General features: G+C 38.5%; 3 long non-coding RNA genes across 3 annotated transcripts in view; 2 read left to right on the top strand and 1 right to left on the bottom strand.

Annotated features, from left to right (window-relative positions):
- The window catches only part of LOC147832852 (uncharacterized), a 148,203-nt gene that overhangs the window by 88,597 nt on the left and 33,605 nt on the right, over window positions 1–26,001 (top strand). The gene's annotated exons all lie outside the window — the stretch shown is intronic.
- Window positions 15,413–19,511, bottom strand: LOC137488293 (uncharacterized). The gene is made up of 5 exons (XR_015515038.1): window positions 19,414–19,511; window positions 18,645–18,833; window positions 18,226–18,384; window positions 17,605–17,700; window positions 15,413–16,396 (listed from the first exon to the last, which is right to left on the bottom strand). It is a non-coding gene; the product is annotated as an uncharacterized LOC137488293 (long non-coding RNA).
- LOC137488292 (uncharacterized) lies at window positions 19,768–22,970 on the top strand. Its single transcript, XR_015515029.1, has 6 exons — window positions 19,768–19,837; window positions 20,083–20,226; window positions 20,938–21,054; window positions 21,147–21,188; window positions 21,510–21,596; window positions 21,986–22,970. It is a non-coding gene; the product is annotated as an uncharacterized LOC137488292 (long non-coding RNA).

The following is a 26,001-nucleotide window of genomic DNA, read 5'->3' as shown; positions in this document are numbered from 1 at the left end:
ATGAAATAACTAAATGACAATTCCAGGAGGTTTGTACAGCCCACTTGGAGCTCAGGTCCTACCCACTTTAAGCTGAATTGCGCATATTTGGAGCATTATACGACCTCCATTTATTCCTGCTAAATTATTTGGTCACATTTTATTTTGATGGTCCGTTTGTTGAGTTTAAGTTACATTAGATCTATGTAAGTAGTGAAAGTTGACATGTACTTGCAAAGTGTCTTATAGTCAGTTAAATGTCTGTTTAGCAGCAGTATCAACAGATATTAAGCAGTTTGCAAATTCTCAAATGAACCAGCAAAATAAAGTGTGACCGCTAATTTATTAACAGTGAAAAAAATGTGGTTGCCAGAATTATACTGTTAAAGATATGGTCAGAATGTAAAACCTTTTATGATAAATGACAGTATTTTGTTAATTTATAGTTATATGACAATGTTTTTAAGTACTTCCATTTACTCAACAGCATAGCTTTGTTACACATCCTAGGTGTGGATGAGAAAGTCATGATGAACCAATGTGCATCACAAACAAATTTTCCCACACGCAGAGATTCTCACTAAATATAAAGATTTTTAGGAAATAAAGAGTATTAATGATACTTACTGTAAATCAGTTTAAAATTTTGTACTGGAGCATTTTTATTTATTTATTTTTAACCCTTGGAACTACAGACATGTTTTACAGTGTACAGTATAACACCACAGATTGGTATTTCACACATTATTTGGGAAATCTAGAAATGTCTAGAGTCAGTATATTTTTTTCAGCTTACCAAGAAAAGAAAAGAAAAAAAAATGTCCTCCCCTTTAGTAAAATAAAAACAATCAAGCAAATAAATAAATAAATAAATAAAACCTTAAAGTCAGTGGTTTTATGAAAATTAGCTAGATAACAGCCTGAAAAAGCCTCCATGTCTCTTGAGTGTCTTGTCTCGGTTATTTCGAGGCCCTCTGTCAGTCTGATGTCACTGATCTTCCTCCCATTTGTGTGTAGAACATTAAAGCAGTCCCAACAGAGCTGGGGAAATCAATGAGCTGCAGTGCTGAAGGGTCCTCGAAACACTGTGTGGCTGCCTGAACAAAACTGCATGCTACTGGAATATATTTACTGTACATTAAGATAAGCATGATTTATGGGTAATGCAAAATACTGTATACTGTACTTGCAGCCAGTTCTTAATGTGTTTCATATCAAAACACTTAAATGAACGCTGGAGCACTGTTTTTATTATGATTTTTTTTCTTTTTTTTTTTTACTTTGCTATCAGGAAAACAGCATACTTTATGCTACGCTTGTATTATTTGCAGTATGGTATTTTTTATTATATTAGTTACTCTGTTTATTTATAAAGTAAAAAAAAAAGAAAAAGAAAAAAACATTTAGTTGGTAGTTCATTCCAATAAGGCGACCCCTGATTAATAAAGGGACTAAGCTGAAAACAAAATAAATGAATGTATTATTTGCAGTATGTTAATTCTTATTATAACAGGACTAAGTTTATTTATATAGTAAAAAAGCATTTAAGTGGTGGTTCATACCACAGTGGCGGCCCCTGATTAATAAAGGGACTTATCTCAAAATAGAAAATTTATGAATGTATTATTTGCAGTATGTTAATTCTTATTATAACGGTAACTAAGATTATGTATAAAGTAAAAACAGCATGTAATTGGCGGTTCATTATGCTGTTGTAACCCCTGATTATTAAGGGACTAATCCCAAAATAAAAAAATGACTGAATCTATTATTTGCAGTATGTTAACTTCTATTATAACAGTAACTAAGTTTTTTTTATAGTAAAAAAAAAAACATTTAATTTGCAGTTCATTCCACTGTGGTGACCCCTGATTACTAAAGGTATTAAGCTGAAAGAAAAGAATGAATGTATTATTTGCAGTAAGTTAATTCCTATTATAACAGTAACTAAGTTATTATAATAAAAAAAAAACATTACGCTGTGGCGCCCCCTGAATTATAAAAGGAATAAGCCGAAAATAAAATAAATGAATGTACAGTACTATTTGCAATAACTTTATTTTTGTTATATCAGTAACGTTCGAGGTTACTAAAGTAACCCTTCGTTCCCCGAGGAGGGGAACGGAAGCACTATAAGTGGATTTGATGTTCTAAATCCTCGTATGGGAGATTCGGTTCAGAAGCTACTCGTCTGAAAGAGTATTGAACGGGCCAATTAAAGCAATGAATTGGCAGCGTAAACCTGCGCTGGTGTACTGCATCGCCAATTAACTGAGCATATAAGCACACCTGGCGCTAGCAAACGCTATCCTTTTTAAGCTGAAGAGACTTTTAACAGCTAAGGGACAGTCATTATTTCAACGGAGTATAGTGCTTCCGTTCCCCGAGAAGGGTTACTTTAGTAACCTCGAACGTTCCCCTTCGGGGGGAACTTCAGCACTATAAGTGGATTTGATGTTCTAAATCCACGTATGGGAGCCCATTGAAAGCGCCATAATGAATGCACCTTACCAACACCCACCATGAGAGGGCAGTCAGGCAAGCGTGACGCACCCAAATCATGGGAGGCGCGGTCCTCCAACGTGCCCTTGGCCCTAACTTATCCCCACTTCAAAAGAAGCTTTACGGAATAGGTATATTTTTTGGGAGTCGCTATCGTCTAGATAATTCTAGGAATATACGACAGTACGTTGGGAAGCGTGCCATCCCAGTAGGGAGGACGCTGCGGAGACCATCCGCACCCAATAGGGAGACAAATGGAATTACATATGGACTAACCCTAAAAAGGGGGAGTGCGCATAAGAAGGTGGTTAGCAGATAGGGAAAGCACGGGTCCACCCAGGGGGGGGGGACTTGACCGTGGCGGAAAAGCATATGGGGATCACCAGCGGGGATTGGCCATAGCAGGCACCTGTACCCAAAATCTCTCCGTGTTAGGGAAAAAAGGCACCGCAAGCGTGCTACAACACCCACCGAGTTGTTTCCTCAATCACCAAAGGTCCCTAACACCCTTAAGGAAACCGGCTCCACTCGCAGATTGTAAAACCTTGCAAATGTGTTGGGTGTCACCCAGCCCGCAGCTCTACAAATGTCTGTTAAAGAAGCGCCTCGCGCACACGCCCAAGAGGATGCAACGCTCCGAGTGGAGTACGCACGCACTGCCGGGGGGCGTGGCTGACCTTTGCTCAAATAAGCACATGAAATGGCCTCCACAATCCAGTGGGATAAACGTTGTTTAGACACGGCACTTCCCTGCTGCCGTCCGCCATAACAGACAAAGAGCTGCTCAGAAGATCTAAAGTACTGAGTACGGTCCACATAAACGCGCAAAGCACGACTGGACAAGTAAAGAAAGGGCTGGGTCTGCCTCCTCCGGGGGCAGCGCTTGCAGGGTTACTACCTGATCTCTAAAGGGAGTGGTAGGAACTTTGGGCACATAACCCGGGTGGGGTCTCAGGATAACGTGAGAAAAATCCGGCCCGAATTCCAGGCACGAGTCACTGACCGAAATGCCTCCAGGTCCCCGACCCTCTTAATGGAGGCCAACGCGACCAGCAGAGCTGTCTTCAGGGACAGAAATCTAAAGGATACTGAATGGAGCGGCTCGAAGGGATCAAATTGCAAGCTCATGAGTACGAGGGCGAGATCCCAAGCGGGCGTGAGAGGGGGGAGAGTTGGATTTATTCGCCTAGCGCCTCTGAGGAACCGGATGATGAGGTTATGCTTTCCCACGGTGCCGCCAGCCACCGCATCATGGTGAGCGGAGATGGCGGCAACGTAACCTTGAGAGTGGAGAGCGACAGCCTGCTATCCAGCTTCTCTGAAAGAAAGAGAGCACAACACTGATCTGGCAAGATCGGGGGGTCTTCTCTGCGAGAGACACACCATTCAGTGAATAGACTCCACTTCAGGGCATAGGCGCGCCTCGTGGAGGGGGCTCTAGCCTAAGTGATGGTATCAACCACCGCGGGTGGCAGGTTACCTAAGTAGGAGGAGCAGACGGCGGGTGAGCTGAGACATGCGGCGAGAGCGCATACCCCCCCCATGCGGTTGATATACGCTGCCGCCGCCGTACTGTCCATCCTGACCAGCACGTGTTGCTGCTCCAGCACCGGAGAAAAACGGCGGAGAGCAAGGAACACTGCCAACAGCTTTAGGCGATTGATATGTCAATGCAGCTGAGCACCTACCCACAGGTCCGCAGCTGCATGCCCGCGACACAAGTTTGCTCTTTTCCCAGTTGACCTGCAACCCCAATAGGCGAAGATGCCGGAGCACCTCGTCTCTGTGCGCAGTCAATTGCTCCAAGAGTGGCTAAAATCAGCCAATCGTCGAGATAATTGAGTACGCTGATGCCCGTGAGCCGAAGGGGCGCTAGGGCACCCTCCGCGAGTTTGGTGAAGACCCGCGGAGAAAGAGAGAGCCCGAAGGGGAGGACCTTGTACTGCCACGCTCGTCCTTCGAACGCAAACCGCAGAAACTGACGGTGGCGTGGAAGAATGGAGATACGAAGAATGGAAAATACGCGTCATTCAGGTCTATGGCTGCAAACCAATCCTGAGGGCGGACGCATCGGAGGATGCGCTTCTGCATAAGCATTCTGAACGACAGCTTGTGAAGGCAGCGATTCAAAACGCGCAGATCTAGGATTGGCTGTGACCCACCGCTCTTTTTGGGTACGATGAAGTACGGGCTGTAAAACCCGCTCTCCATCTCGGCTGGAGGTACCGGCTCGATTGCACCCTTCGCCAGGAGGGCAGCAATCTCCTCTCGCAAGACAGGGGCGGACAGGGGATTGACCCTGGTAAATACACGCCCGTGAACTTGGGAGGCCGTTTCGAGAACTGCAGTTCGTAGCCGAGTCTGATCGTGCGTATGAGCCACCGCGAGGGGCTGGCCTGCACTAACCAGGCAGGCAGAGCCCTCGCTAATGACGTCATCGCAGCAATCGCTGGAGGAGAGCGATTCGTTCTGGCTCCGCACCCTGACTCCGGAGGGGGGGTTTGGGGGCTGGGAGAAGGGAGACCGTCCCCCCAGCGCCCGTGAGCCGCTGGCGGAGCATGCAGACCCTGCGAGCTGAGAGGCGACGCGTCACAGACTGGCAGGGCCTGCAGTGCTCGTGAGCCACTGGCGTAGTGCACCGAACCTACGAGCTAGAGAGCTGAGCTCAAACTGGCAGATTTCGGGCTGTCACCTCCGGGGAAGTGGAAAAGTGCCCTTTCATTTCATGGCAGTAAAAAGGTGCCGTTGGAAATGGCGCCCCGCCCTCCAGCGGGGAAAGAGCAAGTTCCCTCCTCTCCAGATGACCTGTCCCAGGGACGCTTCGCGGTCCGTTGGCAGGACTTAGTGGCATTCTGGGCAGCGAGAGTTGCCTGCTTCCGAGGTGCTCGACGCGCTCGCTTCGCCAGAGGCGAGTGCGGGGGCGGTGCAGCTCTCGTAGGCGGGCGCCTTCCGCGAGGAGCAGGTATTGATGGCACGGCAGGCGGAGCGGGCTTACGAGGCCGCCGATTAGACATCACCCATCGGACTGCTCTCTCACTGCCTCGAATTCCTAGGTGAATTCGCAGACTGTGTCGCCGACCAGCTGGGGATGTGGGCGAGTCAAGAAAGCGGACTTTGTCAACTTCGCGCATATCAACCAAGTTCTAGAGTTAGAGGTGGGGCTCCTGGACCACTAGTGTGAACATCGTCCTCCCCAAAGCACACGCAGCGGACTTAGTAGTCCGAAGAGCTTAGTCGGCTGCGGTGCGAAGCTCATAAGCCTGTGTTGGACCCACCCTCGTGCAGCTCGGCCAGCGCCTGCGCTTGGTAGCGCTGGTAAGTGGCTATCGCATGCAAGGCGGATGCAGCCTGGTCCGTAGCTTTGTAAGCTCTAGCTCCGAGGGAGCCGAAAACTCACAGGCTTTGGATGGGAGACGAGGCAGATCCCGCCAAGAAGAGGCGCTGCGCGTATTAACCGCCATCGCACACTCAACCTGAGGAATCGCCACATACCCCCTGGCCGCTCCACCACCAAGAGTGGGGAGGGTGGAGGGACACGCAGCACGAGCAGAAAAAAGGTGCTCTTTAAGACCGCTTGAGCCTACTGTGCGTCGCCGGGAAGAAGGGAACGCCCCTCTAGTCGGTCCGGCTGCGGAGCTGAGGGAAAAACCATCTCCAACCCACGGCCGAAGCAGCCCGGGAAAGCACGGCTAACAAGTCCGTTTCAGTATCCGTTTTGACAGCGCTCACCTGCCCGAAGGGGGCGAGCGGGTCCGGATCATCGTCGGACAATGAAAGCCCACCCTCCGATGCCGCGGAGGACATCTGATCTCTGGTATCAGCGAACGTGAGAGCTACCATCTGATTAGACGGATCACTCCCAGCGCCCGAAGCTTGGATGGAGCGCTTGGAAGAGCGAGAGGTCCGCGAGCCCTTAGGTGGCGGATTATCTTTCGCTGGAACCCTCAGATCTGCCCGAGCGCCCGCTGCAGAGCAGGAGGCGACTGGGGTGGCTCGCTCTCTCACAAAAGTTAGCCGCGATCTCAACTGCGCGACGGTCATGGCATCGCAGTGACGACATGAACCGCCCCCGAGCACCACATTAACATGCTGGACCCCCAAACATGTAATGCAGTGATCGTGCCCATCATCCGGAGCCAGGAAACCCCCGCAACCAGAAACGCAAAGGACGTGAAAAGGACGTGCTGCACGACTGTGTTGCTCTTTTAGGATGCTTTGCAACAATACGCAACCGCTCTGGAGGACCGGACCCAAAGGGATGCCAAGCAAGGGAGAAACCCAGCTCGACCCTCTGCCGCTGCGTGGACTTGCTCTGGACCGGGAGACACTCGTTCGCTCGATGTGGCTGTAGCTCAGTAAGAGGAACCCTCATGAACTCGATCAGAAAATTCTCTGAAGCGAAAAGGATAGCGTCTGTTGGCGCCAGGTGTGCTTATATGCTCAGTTAATTGGCGATGCAGCACACCTGCGCAGGCTTACGCTGCCAATTCATTGCTTTCATTGGCCCTTTCAATACTCTTTCAGACGAGTAGCTTCTGAACCGAATCTCCCATACGTGGATTTAGAACATCAAATCCACTTATAGTGCTGAAGTTCCCCCCGAAGAGTAAATAGGTGTATTTATATAGTAAACATGTGTTTAATTCTGCACAGTGGTGCAGTGGGTAGCATGTTTGCCTCACAGCAAGAAGGTTGCTGGTTCGAGCCTCGGCTGGGTCAGTTGACGTTTCTGTGTGAAGTTTACATGTTCTCCCCATGTTGGCATGGGTTTCCTCCGGGTGCTTCGGTTTCCCACACAAGTCGAAGACGTTTTGTACAGGTGAATTGCCAAAGCCAAATTGGCTGTTGTGTATAAGTGTGAATGAGCGTGTATGAATGTTTCCCAGTGATGGGTTGCAGCTGCAAGGGCATCTACTGCGTAAAGCAAATGCTGAATAAATTGGTAGATCATTCCGCTGTGGTGACCCCAGATTAATACAGGGACTGAGCTGAAAATAAAATGAATGAATGAATGAATGAATGAATGAATGAATAAATGAATGAATAAAAACACATTTAAATGGTGGTTCATTCTGTTGTGGTGATAAGTCAGGGTGATAAATCACGGACTAAGCTAAAGGATAGAGAGTGAGTGAGAGTGTGACTGCTACTTCATTCCCTTGTAATGCTGTTTCTTTTTTCAATTTGTCTTTGATATGAAAGTGCAAAATTCATTCAGGTGAGTGTAAAGAAACTTCTTGAGTGTGTCTCAATCATGAGGCATAGCTTTAGGCTATGAAGTCAAGAAGGCATTACTTGACATACCATGGACTTATTCATTCATTCATTTTTTTGTCGGCTTAGTCCCATTATTAATCCGGGGTCGCCACAGCGGAATGAACCGCCAACATATCCAGCAAGTTTTTAAGCAGCGAATGCCCTTCCAGCCGCAACCCATCTCTGGGAAATACCATGGACTTAGTGATATGTTTTAGTAGGGCTTAGTGATGAATTGAAAAGTAATCGAAATCGACATTCAAAACATATATTCGGTCAAATTTTTCCAGGTCAATTTTGCAAATACTTTTCTTACTGTGTTTGGAGTCACGTGACCCCGCCCTGTTAACGCTGAATTATACTTATTATATTTTGATTTAAATTATATTATTATATTATACTTCTGCCAAGGGCAAGTGGATAGTTCGGTGCAGCCTTCGCATACAACAAAAAAATTTACTTACATGTCAAAGCGACGTATATCTCAAGCTTTGTGATTAGTCGGTTTGGTAGTGGTGATGACAGTGGGTGGCGCAGAGAGCCGCGTTTTAGGCACTGTGTGTTTTAATATCAGTTGTTCAGCATTAATGAAAGATAGTGTGTGTTTACTTCAATTATTTTAAAATCAAGTAATGCACCCTACATTAAAAAATGTCTCACTTATAATATGTGAGCATATGTACAGTACAAAACTGTCAGTGAACTATGAGGGCAAAAACATAAACTAAATAAGTAAAATAATTGTTCATCAATCATAATCGAGTTAAAATGTTCAATTACTCAAGATTTTGATTTTACGCCAAATCGCTCAGCCCTATGTTTTAGTCCTGTATGTTCTGCCAGAGATTATGATTTTTCTTCAGTGTAGACAAACACGAACAGAGCTTGTTGAAAGGCCAGAAGCTATGAACTGGCAGTGAAACATGTATGCATAATGTAACAGCTCCTGGAATTCACTGAAAGCTCATTATGTCCCTGTAACTGTGCTTTATGCCTACATTTTAGCAGCAAGTATATACTTTTTCTATATTGAGATCATGTGGGCTTCAAATCTAGAGGCCTTTTGGATGTAAATGAATAAAAGAAGCAAGCAATCACTTCCCCTGTGTTGTTTAGTAGACACAAAGTGCTTCACAATATAATTAGGGGTACCCCTCACACTTTTTAAGTGAGCAGAATCCACCTGGATGATGTGACAAATGTCACAGTGCAATTGAGCCATTGTGCTTATTACAGGCCATTATAGTTAAACATCAATGGAGGGAGTTGTCTAGAACATCAGGTTCACAACCCTACTCTTTAAAAGTAAAGTTTTAATGACCACAGACAGTCAGGACCAGGCCCGAACTGGCTAAGCGGGAGGACTGGGAGAGTTCCCAGGTGGGCCGTTCCATTTGTTTGGCCGTGAGGGCCAGGGTCTGCCTGCACTCACAGCAGTTGTACTGTTTATTAATTTATTTATGATTATAAACTTTTTTTTACATTTTTTTACAACAACACTTGAAGACGATAATACAGCCGGTAAGTTATTGTTAAGCTAAGTAGAAACAGTTCAAAACAACGATGTCTGCAAACCACCGTGTATGTACCAAACTTTTTTCTTGTACTATAAGCTCTTCAGCAGCAGCAGCCTCTTGTCCAGTTTGCTGCTAACAGTGAAGAGCCAGGCCACGTAACGTTACCAGGCACCAGGAATAATCTGCCAACTTATTCAGCATATGTTTTACGCAGCAGATGTTCTTCCATCTGCAACCCATCACTGGGAAACCTCCATATACACTCATTCACACACATACACTACGGACAACTTAGCCTTCACAATTGACTCTATGCACAATCTTTTCCGCTTTTGCGGTTAGTCCGCAGGATAACTTCCGGTGCAGCACGGCGCTCACTTTAAGCGATAGTGCAGGTGAGGATGATAGATAACACTCTCTGTTTCATACATATGAATTAATGATGTTTAACACGGCAAGGACATTTTCACAGTATGTTTGATAATATTTTTTTTCTTCTGGAGAAAGTCTTATTTGTTTTATTTTGGCTAGAATAAAAGCAGTTTTTAATTTTTTTAAATCAATTTTTGGGACAAAATTATTAGCCTCTTTAAGCAATTTTTTTGTTCGATTGTCTACAGAGCAAATCATCGTTATACAATAACTTGCCTAATTACCCTAACCTGCCTAGTTACCCTAATTACCCTAGTTAAGCCTTTAAATGTCACTTTAAGCTGTATAGAAGTGTATCTAAAAACATCTAGTAAAATATTATTTACTGTCATCATGGCAAAGATAAAATAAATCAGTTATTAGAAATAAGTTTTTAAAACTATTATGTTTAGAATTGTGCTGAAATAATCTTCCCTCTGTTAAACAGAAATTGGGAAAAAAAGTAAACAGGGGCGTTAATAATTCAGGGGGGCTAATAATTCTGACTTCAATTGTGTATATATATATATATATATATATATATATATATATATATATATATATATATATATATGTATATATATATATATATATATATATATATATATATATATATATATATATATATATATATATATTTATATATATATATATATATATATATATATATATATATATATATATATAGGGTGTAACAATATGTTTATTCGTATTGAACCGTTCGGTACGAGACTTTCGGTTCGGTACACATTGCAAACCGAACGATTCGATTCAGACTAATATCTAAAAAGATAAAAGTACAAAATATAATGTTTTCAGTGCAGCAACGCTTAACAAGGCATCCTAAATGACGTGCCAGACAACTTACTGCCTTCCTCGCTGTCATGTTAAACAGTGGAACATCGCTTTTGAACCCAGAATATCACTTTATTAAACATGCACTCAATTGCACCCCCGTTGCCCCAGCAACCCTGGACCATAAGACAGAACAGCCAATATCAATAACCTACCTGTTCACATATCACCGCCTACCTCCAAACACAACTCCTGTCAGGCACACATTGCACTAGTTTGCAAAATGGCTAGTAATGTTAATATAATCCTCCTTCAGACCTTTTCAGCAAACAAACATCCTTAATGTGTTTATTCCTTTATTAAGATGCCCATGGTAATGTTTATATTCACCGTTTCATTTGGGGAAACTTCTGAGGTAAATAAGTTATATCTCTGAACTTTAATTACAAAATTCTGCGCTTCTCATCTCCAGTCACAATGACTTCTGGGACTTTTAAAATGAAATCGGTGCTCAAATCTGCATCAACCTCAATATCAAGAACACATCCGGAAAGTTTCATGCGTCCTCTGTTCTTGCGGTTTCAGTGTTGGAACTGAACTTTGACAGTTGATGATGATGTTACCCGAGAACATGAGGACGCAAGACCGCTGAAGAACACGTATTGAAAAACAGTCTTTGTATGTCTCTCTGTTAACAAGCTGATCTTCTAAATCAGGTATGTTAAATAAGGAAAACAAAGCAAATTTAGAGGGGGGATGCCCAACGACCGGAATTGAGAACCACGGCCCTAGAGAGACAGTTTCTGCAATAGGTGAACCACATTATAACGAGAGACATTATATTATTATCATATTGCAAAAAAATTCAATAGTTAAGAATGCTGAAATTTCTGTTGCGTGTTAAGTCAGTGGCACTTCCCAAAATTCCTTCAAAGGTCTTGTGAAGTGCTTTTAACTCTATTTTTTTATTAAATGTTTGACATAATCTCAACTAAAGCATGAAAAGAGACCTAGATTTGCCCCTCCCCTTTCAAAAAACAACCAGTGGTGTTTAGTTTTTATCATAGCTCTGCCAATGAGAGTCCTTGAACTCAAGCACATCTAATTAAAATGTTAGATATCAGAGAGCACTTGATTTGTTAAGATTTGATGAGAAAGAGATAAGAATTTGAGGTGATGTGAAACAATCTTTGATCCATTTAAGCATCTATATTAGTTTTATATATTTCTAACTCCCCTGTGCTACTGCACCCAGCCCGGTTTAAGCTGGGATCGAACCGCAGATTCTTTGCATGGGAGTCCGATGGTCTAACAAGGAGGCTAAAGACCATGGCCTCTAGCATCTGTCACCTCTAGCATCTCAGCCTCCATTACACTTACTCCTCTAAACCTTACTCCCATCCCGAACAAGCCCCTACGTGTAACCCGCTGGTCCTACTGCACCCAGACCGGTCTGATTTGGGTTCGAACCAGCAATTCATTGCATTGGAGTCGGTTGCTCTAACAAGGAGGCTAAAAACCATGGCCTCTAGTTTCTGTCACTAGAGCATCTTTTGAGGTCAGAGGAGTGAAGTTTACCTGCATAGCACTTCACTAGCTGGCTTCCGTTACATATTCTAAACAAAAAGTTTTGTAGCACACTTGTTATGGTCTGTCACCCTTCATGTTATCGTCACGATCATTTGTTTTGCTTTCTCAGCGCACATGGCGTTGTTTTGTCAGCTCGCCATGTGCTCCGCTGCTTCACCCCACCAACTAGTCATTCTACTCATTGGATCATTAGTTCATTCACACTTGTCTGTAGTTTCTCTTCATTAGTCTCCTTATTTATTACTCTTGTTTTCACTGTCCTGTGCCTTATAGTTTGCGTGTCCTTACCTTACAATCCTGTTTTCTTAGATCCAGTCCTGTCTAGTTCCACTACTGTTTAGGCCCCTCGCCTCTTTGCACTACCTGCTCCAGTTCCTCTCTACCACCCACCACCAATCTCCGGTTACAATTTACAATAAGGTTCATTAGTTAATGATAATTTATGCATTTACTAACATGAACAAACAATGAATAATACATTTAGTACTGTATTTGTTCATGTTAGTAAACGTTAGTTAATGAAAATACAGTAGTTCATTGTTAGTTCATGTTAACTCATGGTGCATTAACTAATGGTAACACGCATGGACTTAGATGTTAATAATGCATTAGTAAATGTTCAATTATGATTAATAAATGCTGTACATGTGTTGTTCATGATTAGTTCATCTTAGTAAATGCATTAACTAATGAACCTTATTGTAAAGTGTTACCCAATCTCCCACTCCAGTCTTCTTGCACTCTACCTGTGCTCTCTAATCCTGGCCGCCGGCATCGCTTGCTGAAACATTTTTGTATTGCTTTTTCTTTCTTTTTGCATTGACACAATTTACTGGTACATTAAATTGCCGTCTGTCCTCAATAGGCCATCCTTGATTTTTTAGATTTCTTCATTTTTGCCAGGATTTCTTCATCCTTCTGTGGGTTCTGTGAGGTTTTTGTTATTGCCCAGTTGGCAAGATTAATAAAAAGTTATCTTTTGACCTGCAACTGACTCCTCTCACTTTCTTCCTTGACAACACTTGCTTATAAGTAACAAACTAATACTAACATCTAAAAAACTTTATTTTAATTTGACTGGTTCTTTAAGAACTCAAATTTTGTAATTTACTGAGCACTAGAGATTATCAATACAATCATCTATTCACAGTAACGGAAATGTTTCTGGTACAATCACAAAACAAGCATTTAGCAAATGCTAATGATTGCCAGAGATAAAATCAAGCATATAAGTCTTTCTGAACATTATGCCAAAAACTAATTTAGAGGGGCGAAATGTGATGTCTTTCTTGTAGTGCAAATAAAACAAGAGGGACCCCTATCATCCCACTCATTCTGTCCCCATATAATACTTACGCAAGACAAATTACAATGTTTGATGCCATCGCTGCAAAAGTACCCCGTGACTCTGGCCACAACATAAGACTATACTAGAGCCTAAAATTTTTTTTTAAAGACTAGCCAGAATATTTGTTCGGTTTGGTTTGGACAGTCCACTGTAATACAAAAGTTGTGAACAATTTGGTCAAAGTTTTAATGACAGATGTAGCTATAATGGTTCGCAAATGTGCATAGTCATAAGGATATACTGGCAAGCAGCTTTTGTTAGTAACCCAACGCAATGCTTTCCATAATGACTCTAGATCCCTTTCAAAGGATTCAAATTTTTGTGTGCTCAGAGTTGCCTTCACTTCATGTCAGCTTTGAACATTTTGAGGTTTAAAAGGTGCAATTTGAGGTTTACAGGATGAATGAATGAATACATATATACATATAGAAAAAAAATGTAACTATATGACACATTGCCACCACATTGAATTGAGTATGCTTTCAATGGTATGTCATACTGCAGTAGTACCATAAGAAATCATTTTATTAGAGTTCTTTTTAACATGATATCTGACAAATTAATGTAAAGGTAAATTCTAGCTGGTAGCTTGGTTTCCATCATAATGTGAAACAAACATTTTCAAAGTAAGCAAACAAAATAAACAAACAAATAAACAACAATTCAGATAAGGTGTATTTCTATCAAGATTTATCAAGCGTAAAGGAGACAAGACAGCAGTTAGTAACAATTGGGCAAATTATAAACATTCTTGCAGTGGAATAGCAGTTGCTGAAAACAATGTTATGTGCGGAAATCAGCAGACACAGATGATTAGTCATGTGGGATTAATGTTTGCTATGTCAGAATTTTTAGCAAATGCATTTCTAACTTCTAATTATTTGCAGCTCAAATACCACCTTATATAAAGCAAGCATAACATTTTATTTTTAAGAGATTTTTCTCATAAATATGCAGGTTCCATACCTTATAATGCAATATTTTAAAATGTGCTTTATTACAGAGTGATGGAAAAAGTATAAAAGCACAAAAAAGTAATGATAAATTTAGTTTTGACAGTGTTATTATAATAATTTATAATAATAAAGTTTCTTTGTTTTTTATAATGATATCCCACATAAATTTGTAACTTTTTTTACTAGCTAATTTGTATGAATTTGTACAATCTCATTTTGTACAATTAAGTACAATTGGCTTATCCCCCAATGACAATTGGGTTTAGGGGTGAAGTTTGCCCATGCCTCCTTTAACACTTTGCGCGTGTTACTTAGAATCCATTGTTATAGTAGTAAATAAGACTATATAAATATAAGACTATTTAAAGCTATATACAACTTTTATGTCAAAATATTTTATGTAAAACTCCACTTTTTCTAAAATAATTGAATTCTGACAAATAAGTTCATATTGGCTCGTTGTTGTTTCATTTTTTCAATATTTTTCATTGTAAAATGACTGCCCCATGACACTAGTGGCATCTAGTGGCTATTTCCCAAATAGCAACAGAGTGTCATCTCTTGGTGATTTTGTTTCTTTTTGCTCTATTCTGTAAATATTGACAAATGTACTAATTATATTGTGCATTTTCTGATAATCCAATTCTCAAGTATGTGATAGAATACATTTTTTTCTTTTTTAAACAGCTTAATAATGATAATATTATTTGTTATATGATGGGTAATTGACACAGCTACACTTTAAAAAAAAAAAGGCAACCGATCACACACAGCTTTTTGAGTTAACTAAGTCGACTTAAAATATTTTGTTGAATTCCTTGTTTAACCAACAACATATTTTTGTTTGCTGAACAAATATTATCATGTTTACTCAACAAGATCTTTTGTTTGCTGAACAAAAATTTTCACGTTTATTCAACAAGATCTTTTGTTTACTGAACAAAAATGATCATGTTTACCCAACAAGATTTTTTTAGTTTACTGAACAAAATAAAACAAACTGATTCATTATGCATTTACTATTAATTTTTGGAATTCAAATTAAATACACAAGAATAGTCAATTCACTTTTTTTTATTTTTAACTGTGTTCAAATCACAATCCAAAACATTTGCATACAAAATCAGCATTTGACATTAGCCGTGTTCAGCATTGGGCTAGTTTGTACACAACTAGTACTGAATGTTTCCAGATTTGAAAAGATTGTACACTGCCTCAACATAAAATAACTGGCAACCTTACTAAAACCAAGCTATTAGTGTGTCTAAACACTCAAACCAGGTGAATATACAATCATCTAATCAGAGTAAACCCTAAAAGCCACTCCATTCAAACAGTCTTTAAAGTGTGCTGCACTTTTGTCAACAAAGTACATCAAGTCCAAAAACAGACCTCAAAACATTCAAACAGTGGCACAGTAGGAAATGCTTTCGCCTCCCACCAAGGTCGCTGGTTCGAGTCTCAGCTGGGTCAGTTGCCGTTACTGTGTGGAGTTTGAATGTTCTCCCTGCGTTCACGTGGGTTTCCTTTGGGTTCTCCGGTTTCCCCCACAGTCCAAAGACGTGTGGCACAGGTGAATTGGGTAGGCTAAAATTGTCCGTAGTGTATGTGTGAATGAGTGTGTATGGATGTTTTCCAGAGATGGGTTGCAGCCGGAAGGGCATCCGCTGCGTAAAACAAGTTCATTGCGCTGTGGCGACCCCAGATTAATAAAGGGACTAAGCCGAAAAGAAAAATGAATGAATGAATCAACTGAACTCTCGCAGATCATGTGCCACCAACCTCCATAAAACATGCTGAATCACTTAAAAAGTATATTTGAGTTCTTTTGGGTGTTCCATATTCAGTCTATACAAGAGGCTGAACAAGTAAGCGAAGGCTGCAGGCAGATGTGTGATATCCTGAAGTACTATGGCCTCCTCCAAGATTTTAGCGAGGTTCATCACATATTGCAGGGATGCAGAAGTGCCATTATCATCTTCCACCACAGTGAAGATTCCAATCCTTTAATCTCTGGTGCTGTGGTCTTCAGGGTCCGTGTCCTTATAGGAGATTAAGTAATGGGAAAATTAATTGATGTGTAATATTAATTACTACTTATTAATGTTATTACTATTATGCAAAGAAAATAAAAACATGTAATACTTTCGTACATACAAACAGTAACACTTTGAATAGTCTATAAAGCAATAGCAAATGGTTAATTGCATACCTGTATAGTATTAACTCTAATAGATGTTAGTAAACTGTTTATAAATTCAGCTACAAATGCTCTATTCTTGACTTATAAGCATCTATAATGTGTTTTTATACTTTTTTAATGATTAATGTTTCATTACTAATTTAGGTATTGCAATATTTACAAACCAATTATTTAAGAATAGTTTTTATGTTTTATCGTTCAGAATGAGTATTAAATGATTAATATTAACTATTCATATTGACATTTCTATACATGTTATAATTAAGGCATATACTAATAGTTACTTTGTATGTTTTGTATGCTTTATTAACTCAACTTCTTCCAGTTTTGTGACCTAATCTAAAGTGAGGACTAGTTATGCTTTATAAATCCATTATAAATGACAATTAAAGGCTCAGTATCAATCTTTTCTAAGCATACTGTAAATTGAAAATAACAAACAAACAAAAACCATATATAATAATTGAACAATATATTGACAACTTTTTAATATTTAGCAATTTTTTAAACTTTTATTTTACATAAAATTGCAAAGATTTACTTTTATTTGATACAGTTTCAATTGTGAAAGTTGTTTATTGTCCTGTTTAGAATATAACTGAGCCTTTAATTGTCATTCATAAGGGATTTATAAAGCATAAATAGTCCTCACTTTAGATTAGGTCACAACTGGATGAAGTTAAGCTCATAAAGCATATACTAACATACAAAGTAGCTATTATTACATACCTTAATATTAGGATATTTAAATGTTAATTTGAATAGTTTATTAATCGTGTACTTAAGCATTCTGAATGATCTTAAAAACACCAAGTATTCTTAAATAACTGGTTTGTAAATAATGCAATACTTAAATTAGTAATACAAATGAATCATTAAAGTTAAAAAAAATACAATCATTGAGCACTTCATGTAGAGTTATGCTTAACAGAAAATAAATTAACTATTCGCTAATACTAAATAAATTATTTATAGCGTGCAGCTATTATAAGTGTTACCAAGCAGACTAATAAATGTAGAATAGGGTATGAAAAATGGGTAACTTACCAGACATATCTTGAGAAAGCAAGCAGAATTTTTACGAAGAAAAATTGGCAATCCCTCAAGAGCTGCTCTTTCTCGATCGGTGACAATATCAGTGACCTAAAGGAAAGTCATTTACAAAGGGTGTTTTACAATCTTATTGTTTTGTAAGTAAAAATGTACTTAGTACATTTAAATGAGCATAGTATTTTATTCATGCTGTTGAAAAAACACATGGCTTTATTTTTAAAAAAGAATTTTGTGGTTTCCATACAATGGAATTTGATAATGGTTGTGTTGGCAAATTTAGAAAAATGTTTAGTTTCATGTGACAATTACTTTGAGTTAAAAACTACAGCTATTATTTTCTATTTTCCTCTTTGAATGTATTCATTTGAAATGGTCACTCAAAACAAGTGAAACATCTGTTATTTATCTTACTTCCATCTCACAATCAAAACACAACTTGACCCAATTAAAATTAATGCAAAAGGGCTGGACAATTAAATTGTTGCAATTACGTTTTATTGGACTGTATAACCTGAGCATGAAATTCATGCTTTTGTGTTTGACAGGACAAAATATGTTGAATATGTTAAAAACATCAGACGGGTGTATAAGAAAAAAAAAAATCTTAATGAGTACCTGCTCATCCATCTTGTTTAAAGTTGTATCCATCTCTGGACCCATTGAATCCCTTCTTTTTCTGTAGAGTTTCAGGAGAGGTGCTGTATATTTATCAAGTCACTCGATTTACTGTCTCAGGAGATCTACATTACAGATCTGAGAAAACTCTGTGCAGATCTACAATATACAAAAAAACATACATATTAATATTTACACATAATATATATATATATATATATATATATATATATATATATATATATATATATATATATATATATATATATATATATATTTGTAAATGTAAATATTTAAATGTTCAAATGCTGAATACAGATGTATTTTGAATTACCTATAATAATAATGTTGTTTGTTATTTTTAGCATTATCATTACTACCTTGAATGAAACCAAAGCAATTGCAATATAGTGACTTACCTCTTCCTTAAAGTCCAGGTTATCTCTCTCTAATTTCTTCCTGGCTAAATCTCAACAACTTCTTTTGGGCAACGAGAAAAGGTTTCTTGCATCTGCTGGTGAATGACCGTCAAATTTCACTGATGATAGCAAGTCTCACCTCCTCAAGGAAATCTTGCATTGAATTATGTCATTGTCAATATTTCAGTCCTTTTGAGCAAAAAGAAAGAAAAATATATATTTAGCCCTTTATATTTTTTATGTAAATAAAAGCTAGCTGACTGTTAAAGCAAGTTGGTCTGAAAATGATAGACATTTAGTCGAGCTAACTAATATACAAGCAAATCAAGCAATGATATACATGAAAATCACACGATTTTCACACAAATTACACAGTTAAACACGTCACCGTTTGTTCCGCTGGCTCTGGTTCGAAGGGAAAAAAAGGTTATGATGTGCGCAATGCTGACAGCAATCTATATAAACAGGACATAATGTTATATTCGTTTTAGCAAGGAAATTTGACTTGGATACCTGATCTGGTATGTTATATGATACTCATTGTATTAATCGTGAGTTATTAAAGCAAATGACTCGATTGAAATCGCTATTTGTTTCAAATACATTCACTCTAAACTTTTATTGATGTAAATAGCCAAAACCAAGTGCACGAAACAAGTAACTCACGGCTAAATTATAACAAATAGTTCCGTATTAGGATACACGCGCACATCAAAGCCAACATATCAAATAATATAACGTTAGATGACAACAAAAAAGACATACATACCTATGATTTAGCAGAAACGTCGTTGGCCTGCTCTTAACCGCTCTATCACGGTCTCTCACATCATTAATACACTGGTAAAATAGATCGGGCAGTCAGATGGGTACACTGTTAGACATTTCTGTAAATTACACAGTTATTTACTGTATTTCACCCAGTGCAATACTGCAAATTCCTTTTACGGTAAATAACTGTATTTACCGTTGCATTATGGGAATTTAGTGTGACGTCGAACAACATATACAGCGATGTACTGTATTTGTAAAAATTTGTGTATTATACTGTATTTTCCACAACTGCTTCAACGCCACCTTGCGGCGATTCGACTACTCTGCACCACATTTTGCCTGAGGACCCGGGAGCAATTCTGGAGGACAATTTATTAGTGTGCCTGAAGAACATACTGGATTTAACAAACTTTACTCTGGTAAGCTGAGGCAGTGTTTCATTTTACAGAATGTTTTGTGGACGAGAATAGAACAAAGTAAAGTATAAAGTTGGCTATTATTATTTTCTCTGGCTTGGCGTTATTTCGCCCATTTGAGAAATATGTCATCTATTAAGATGTTACCTTTATTTAATTTATTACATTAACACTACTATTACTTTAAATAAGACTGTTTATGACTATTAGCCATTGTTCTCGTCATATCTTTTTATTTATTTACATAGGAACCGGTGTTGCAGCGGGTTTTGGTTTAGGAGGGAACCAGAGGTATGCAGACAGTTTTGGAGGACACTTAGCACGAGACAACGGTCCGGCAGAGAGTGTTTTCCCCCAGAAGAATATGAATGAAAGACCATCAAATAATCCAGGTAAAAGAGTGTCTGTCTGTGCTGACAACACTCGACATTGATTTGAGCACCTCTATTAGCATTTGTTTGCTCGGCAACATTGGCTGAAGCGATCTTAAAATGGTAATGTTAACTGTTAGCTAAACTGAGCTAAGTTTATACTGAATTGGACTCAAACTCATTTTAACGTGCAACGTTTAACTTATATTGATTTATACTATATATATTAGATGTTGTGAACTTATTTTTCTCTGGTTTAGAGTAACTTATAACGTTAGCTTGAGAAAATAACATCGCGACGTAACCTATAAGAACGTTAACGTAAATCTATACAATATGCATAGAGGTAAAGTTGGTTTTATATTCGCACATTCGTTCATTTAGAAGACTCTATACTGTTTACCATGTTACTTTGAATATTCTATCAGAATTAGCATGCCAGTATGACTTGAAATCAACATTAACACTGTTTATTTGACCGTGAGCATGTTGTACTTTGATAGTCATTAGCTGCTAAAATGATTTCGCTATTTAGAGTTTGCAAATAATACTTTTATGAAATTAAATTATTAAGGGGGAAGTCTGAATCTGCTAATATAAAACCAATTTTACCTCTATGCATTATGCTAATAACCACCTTTTTGCTATTTATTGTTTGCTAATTATTTTTTTATCACAACTCTTGACATTTGGTTTAACATAATTGTTACCATTATATTTTTTTCTGTTTAGATATGGCACTGGCACAGCAGCAGGTTTTGTCTGAAGAAACAAACAGCATTTCAGAGGAACATCTTGATCAGCACAGCCTTATGCTTAAAAAATAAGCAAGACCAGTAAGCAACCAAGGTAAACAAATAAAAAAAAAGTTGTGTGGAGGTTGTGGATTGTAGCATGGTATTCTTATCTGTATTTTTGACTTTTTTATGGTCTCAATATAGAATACTGGGAGCCTGCCTGTGCAAACTGGACCTCATACAACAGTAAGTACTGTACATCTATTTGTTTCTCAATATAGTAACGTTACTTTTAATACAAAATGTGTCACATGTTTAGTTGGTAGCTAAATAAAAAAAATCTTTTTCCCTTTTTTATTAAACCATTTAGTAGGTTTTTTTTCATCTTTGTTTATAATATTTTTGAGCAGATTGAGGTCTGTCATGGGTCAGACATTTCAAAATACAATAATTAGTATTGGGATACATGCATTTGTCTATGTATTAAATGTCTTTTTCCCCATTTCATGTTGCCTAAATATTTTGTAATAAATAAAAGAATACATTTTTTTGTATAAATAATTCCAGAGGATGAAACAAAATGCACAGCAACAACCAGAGTGAGCCAGAAGATAGCAGGAGAAGTAGTGAAGAGAATGACAACCATGAACAACAGTGAGTTATCCTTCTTTCACCAGCTAACTGAGAACTTGGATTAGGTGAGACACTCTCAATAGTTTTATCAGTATTCAGTCTGTTTTAGTTTATTAGGAATACATAAAACAAATTGTCTAATCTGTCCTGCAGTGAATCAACCCATCACAAATGCTACAATGTTTTTGTAAAACCTTGTTAGGGAAAAAAATAAACAGGACATTCTGGTTAGTTATCTTTTAAACATGGTAGTGAGCAGGTTATGAGCAGGAGCCAGTTGCTCAGTACCAGCTGAAAACTACCCCAACCTACTGTAGCTGCCATGCTTCAAAATAATTAACCAGTATATGATTTATTTTTTTTAAATAAGCTTCTTCTATGCTTATGTTAGTCTGTTTGTCCTTATCCAGAGTTCTTCATAATCCTGGACTGGGCCAAATCCTGACCAGATGCTGTGGTGGTCATGGAGGAGTGAATCCTAAAAGACACACGTGATAAATGAGTTTCCGCATTGATCCAATGGGCCAGCCTGACCACCCGCTGGTGTACTTTCAAGCCTCCGGTGCCTAGACTGCGGCCTTGCACAAGTTTGGCTAGAGGAGAATGGTCATGCCCAACTGAGCCTGGTATCTCTCAAGGGATTTTTTTCTACACTTTCGTCAGTTGGTGAAGTTTGTTCCATGCCACTGTCGCCACTGGATCGCTTGGCTACGATTGGTGGATCGGTGGATTTGCTCTTCAGTGTTTGGACTTTCAGCAGTGACATTTACTGCTTCAATTCTGAAAACTGGACTGAAGCAGCTTCAATTTACAAGAACTTCTATGTTAAGCTGCTTTGACATCATTGATCTACAGTGTAAAAGTGCAATAGAAATAAAGATGAATTGCATTTGAACATGTGAATTCAGACCTTGTTGAGCATTTGACACCAGAATTAGTAATATTTTAAAGTTGGGTTGTTTCTGAGTCGGCAAATATTTATTTTTCCAACAATATGCAATTCAGAAGTTTAAATTTTTATTGTACATGTATGTTCTAGTGCTTTGTGTGATTTATTTATTTTTAATGTGTTGATTTTATTGCTTAATGTAATTTTCACACATTTTCCTTAAATGCTTTAAGCATTATTAATGTTTTAAAGAATGGAATATTTTGTAATTGTGTCTGGTTTAATGTCAGTAGTACTTAGTACAATTGGGTTTTTTTTTCTCAACAATATGCAGGTCAGACACTTAAATTAGTTTTGTACATGTATGTTAATGTGCTTTGTCATTTTCAATGTTTTTTTTCTTAAAATAAGATATTTTGAATGATTGAAATGTAATGTTTTTACACATTTTTAAGCTTGGGTTAAGCATCTCCAATGTTTTAAATAAAGAGTGTTTATTTTGTTAATATTTTGTAATTGTGTCTTTTTTAGGTCTATAGTATTAAAATAATATTAATAAAATTATATTATAAAATATTTAGGACAAAATTAAAAGGTTTACAGTAGCTAACTGTTAACTTAGGTGTTTACAGTAGTTAACCATTTTCAGACACTACGGTAACATGCTGTAAATGGATTTACAGTTGTATACTGTAAATCTAAAATACAGTAACTTACTGGCAACAGTGTTGCCAGTAAGTTACTGTAAAAACCCTTTGAAATGTCTAACAGTGTAGCACATCGCACAAAAAACATGTATACAATTATATACTATCGATTATGAAAACGATTGACACGTAGCTCCGCAGAAAGAAAGATGGTTCGTTTTGTCGCGCGCACGTGACAGGTACCCCCTGCAGTGAGCTATGGAAGTAAATTGCGCATGCGCCAGAAGCTTATAAGGCGCATGCGCCAACAAGAAGGGCACGTATCAATGCAAAACTAAGAATTTTGTATTAGTTCAACAAAATATTTTAAGTTTTTCACATTGAAGCACCATATTTGTTGAACAAACTAACTATTATTTGTCAGCATTTCAAATGAAAATATTTAAATTCAGTTAACCTATTAATCTTTGTTCAGAGGACTTTTTGAAAGTTGGCGTTTTTACAGTGTATGTTTAGTCTGCGCTGCAGGCATATATGATATAGCATAATTTTTGTGACATTGTACAACAATAAATAATATTTTTACTTTACCATTTAGGGTTGAGTTAGGGGTAAATGCTAATAAAATACAATGTATGCAAAATTGAGTAAATAAATAATAAAAATACTTCTTGTTGAATTCTAATCGCAGCTGTATCATTTTTAGTAACAACCGCAGGAGAGATCTGAGCTGCTGGATAATTTTCTTACGAAATGCATGAAGGTTTGTAACTGTTTATATGGGAGAGGAATAGAGAATATATTCTAGTAACATAAACAGTGTGTATCTTGCGTGGATAAAGCACATCATCCAGTTGAATTGACAAATAATTATTATTGTCATCTCCATAGACATCCGCGTATATTTTACAAACCTTAAATGGTATGTTTTGCTTGTAGTTAACCTAAATAAATGTTATTTGTTTGAAAGCACTTATAAATTAATTGTGATTTATAAAAGCACTGTGCACCACTTTCCATGCCTTAGAACTAGCAGTCAGAAATTAATTGAGCATTTGATGTCATCTGCTTTGAATGTTCCTATCACACCGGTGTGATCATACACTTCAGGGACCAGCCAAGGCTGAAAACTAAACTGACAAAACAGGTATGTTTCCTTGTGAGATCAGGCCAATTGTTTTACAATTATCATTGTGAAGCCTCCGGGGTTTCTTTAGTGCTTTACACAGTACAGACATTTTGTTTGTTTGTTTTGACATTTTTAAAGCAGCTACTTCTATTTGATTCCCATGAGCCAACAGTGTCATTCAGGTTGAGTCAGTTAATCGATTCAGCTGTTCAGTAACTGAAAGTTCAGCATTTATGAAAGCCAGATCAGATGTAGTCTCTATAGAAGACAAAATCTGATGATTCATGCCAATTTAACTAAATTTTCTTTTTATAGGTTCTCTAACAGTAGCACTTTTGAGACTAGCCATGATCAAAATTAACATAAGCAACTGTTTGTGTTGCATATAAATGTGGCTTAATGTGACCACTTCATGGAATACTCTGTATTCTTGTGTCAGATGCTTGATTTTTATATAGCCTGGTATTAATGATTAGTCATATTGGTTTATAGCTAGAGACCAAGCAACAATCAGAAGGATTGTTATAAATCATTAAGTTGCAAACTGAATTGTATCAGATTGTCTAAATTGGAACATAAAGTAAACAAAAAGTAACAAACTGGCATGCCTGAGAATCTCAAATTGTCAACGGAGGATTCATAGTTGCAGATTTCAGAGGTACATTTTTAGTTATTTTCTTTAGCTTCATATTTTGATCCAGAGATGCAAATTAGATTTATGCACAAAACTAAAATCTCACATAAAACATTTGTGAATAAAGCCCCATTTCCATCCAATGAGTCAAAGAGAACAAAATCGTTACTTCCTGATAATATGGTGCCAATATCAAAAAGAAAAATGGAATTTGCTGCGGTTGGAGAAGCCACTGTGGGCCTTTATTTCTTATATAATAAATTACTTGTGCGTCAGAAGATGAAGATGAAATGCAATGAATGTGCAATGGCTTTTGGAGGCGAGAGACTGCTCTTTGGGAGTGCAGCCATTCAACATAGTTCTGCGAGGTAATAATACTGAACCCCTTTGATGGCAGACTTTAAAATGGCCTAAACAACATTTCAGATGATGTACAGTGTGGTCGGTAAGCTGGTTTGGCCAGTAAGTTCAAACCATCGCACTCGTTTGTTACAGCATGATTTGAGTGTGTGCGACGAACAACTATGTAAGTCCATAAGAGATAGCCATGTGACTATAAATTGTATGTGTATTGGATGTTTATGACCCCATAAATAGAAATGGCATGCACGATCACCTCACAGCAAGAAGGTCACTGGTTCGAGCCTCGGCTAGGTCAGTTGGCATTTCTGTGTGGAGTTTGCATGTTCTGCCTGTGTTTGCGTGGGTTTCCTCTGGGTGCTCCAGTTTCATCCACAAGTCCAAAGACATGTTGTGTAGTTAAATTGGGTAAGCTAAATTGTCCGTAGTGTATGTGTGTAAATGAGAGTGCATGGGAGTTTCCTAGAGATGTGTTGCAGCTAGAAGGGCATCTGCATATGCTTGGCAGTCCATTCCGCTGTGGTGACCCCAAATTGATAAAGGACCTAAGCCGAAAAGAAAATTAATGAATGTTAATAATTGATTGTTATTGCCTTTACTGTAAGAAGGTTTATGTATTGTACATTGGTCCAAAGACTGTAGAACACATAAGACATGTCACTCGTATAATTTTAAATGGGGAAAAGTGTAATGTCAATATGGCGAATGAAGCCCCGCCTACTTGTACAGTAGCCAATCATTGATCAGTGTAGACTGACGTTTCACTG

Source organism: Danio rerio, chromosome 18, assembly GCF_052040795.2.
Source record: "Danio rerio strain M-AB ecotype USA chromosome 18, GRCz13ab, whole genome shotgun sequence".
NCBI classification, from domain to species: Eukaryota; Metazoa; Chordata; class Actinopteri; order Cypriniformes; family Danionidae; genus Danio; species Danio rerio.
Note: the sequence above shows the minus strand (reverse complement) of the source record. Positions and strands in the feature narration are given on the sequence as shown.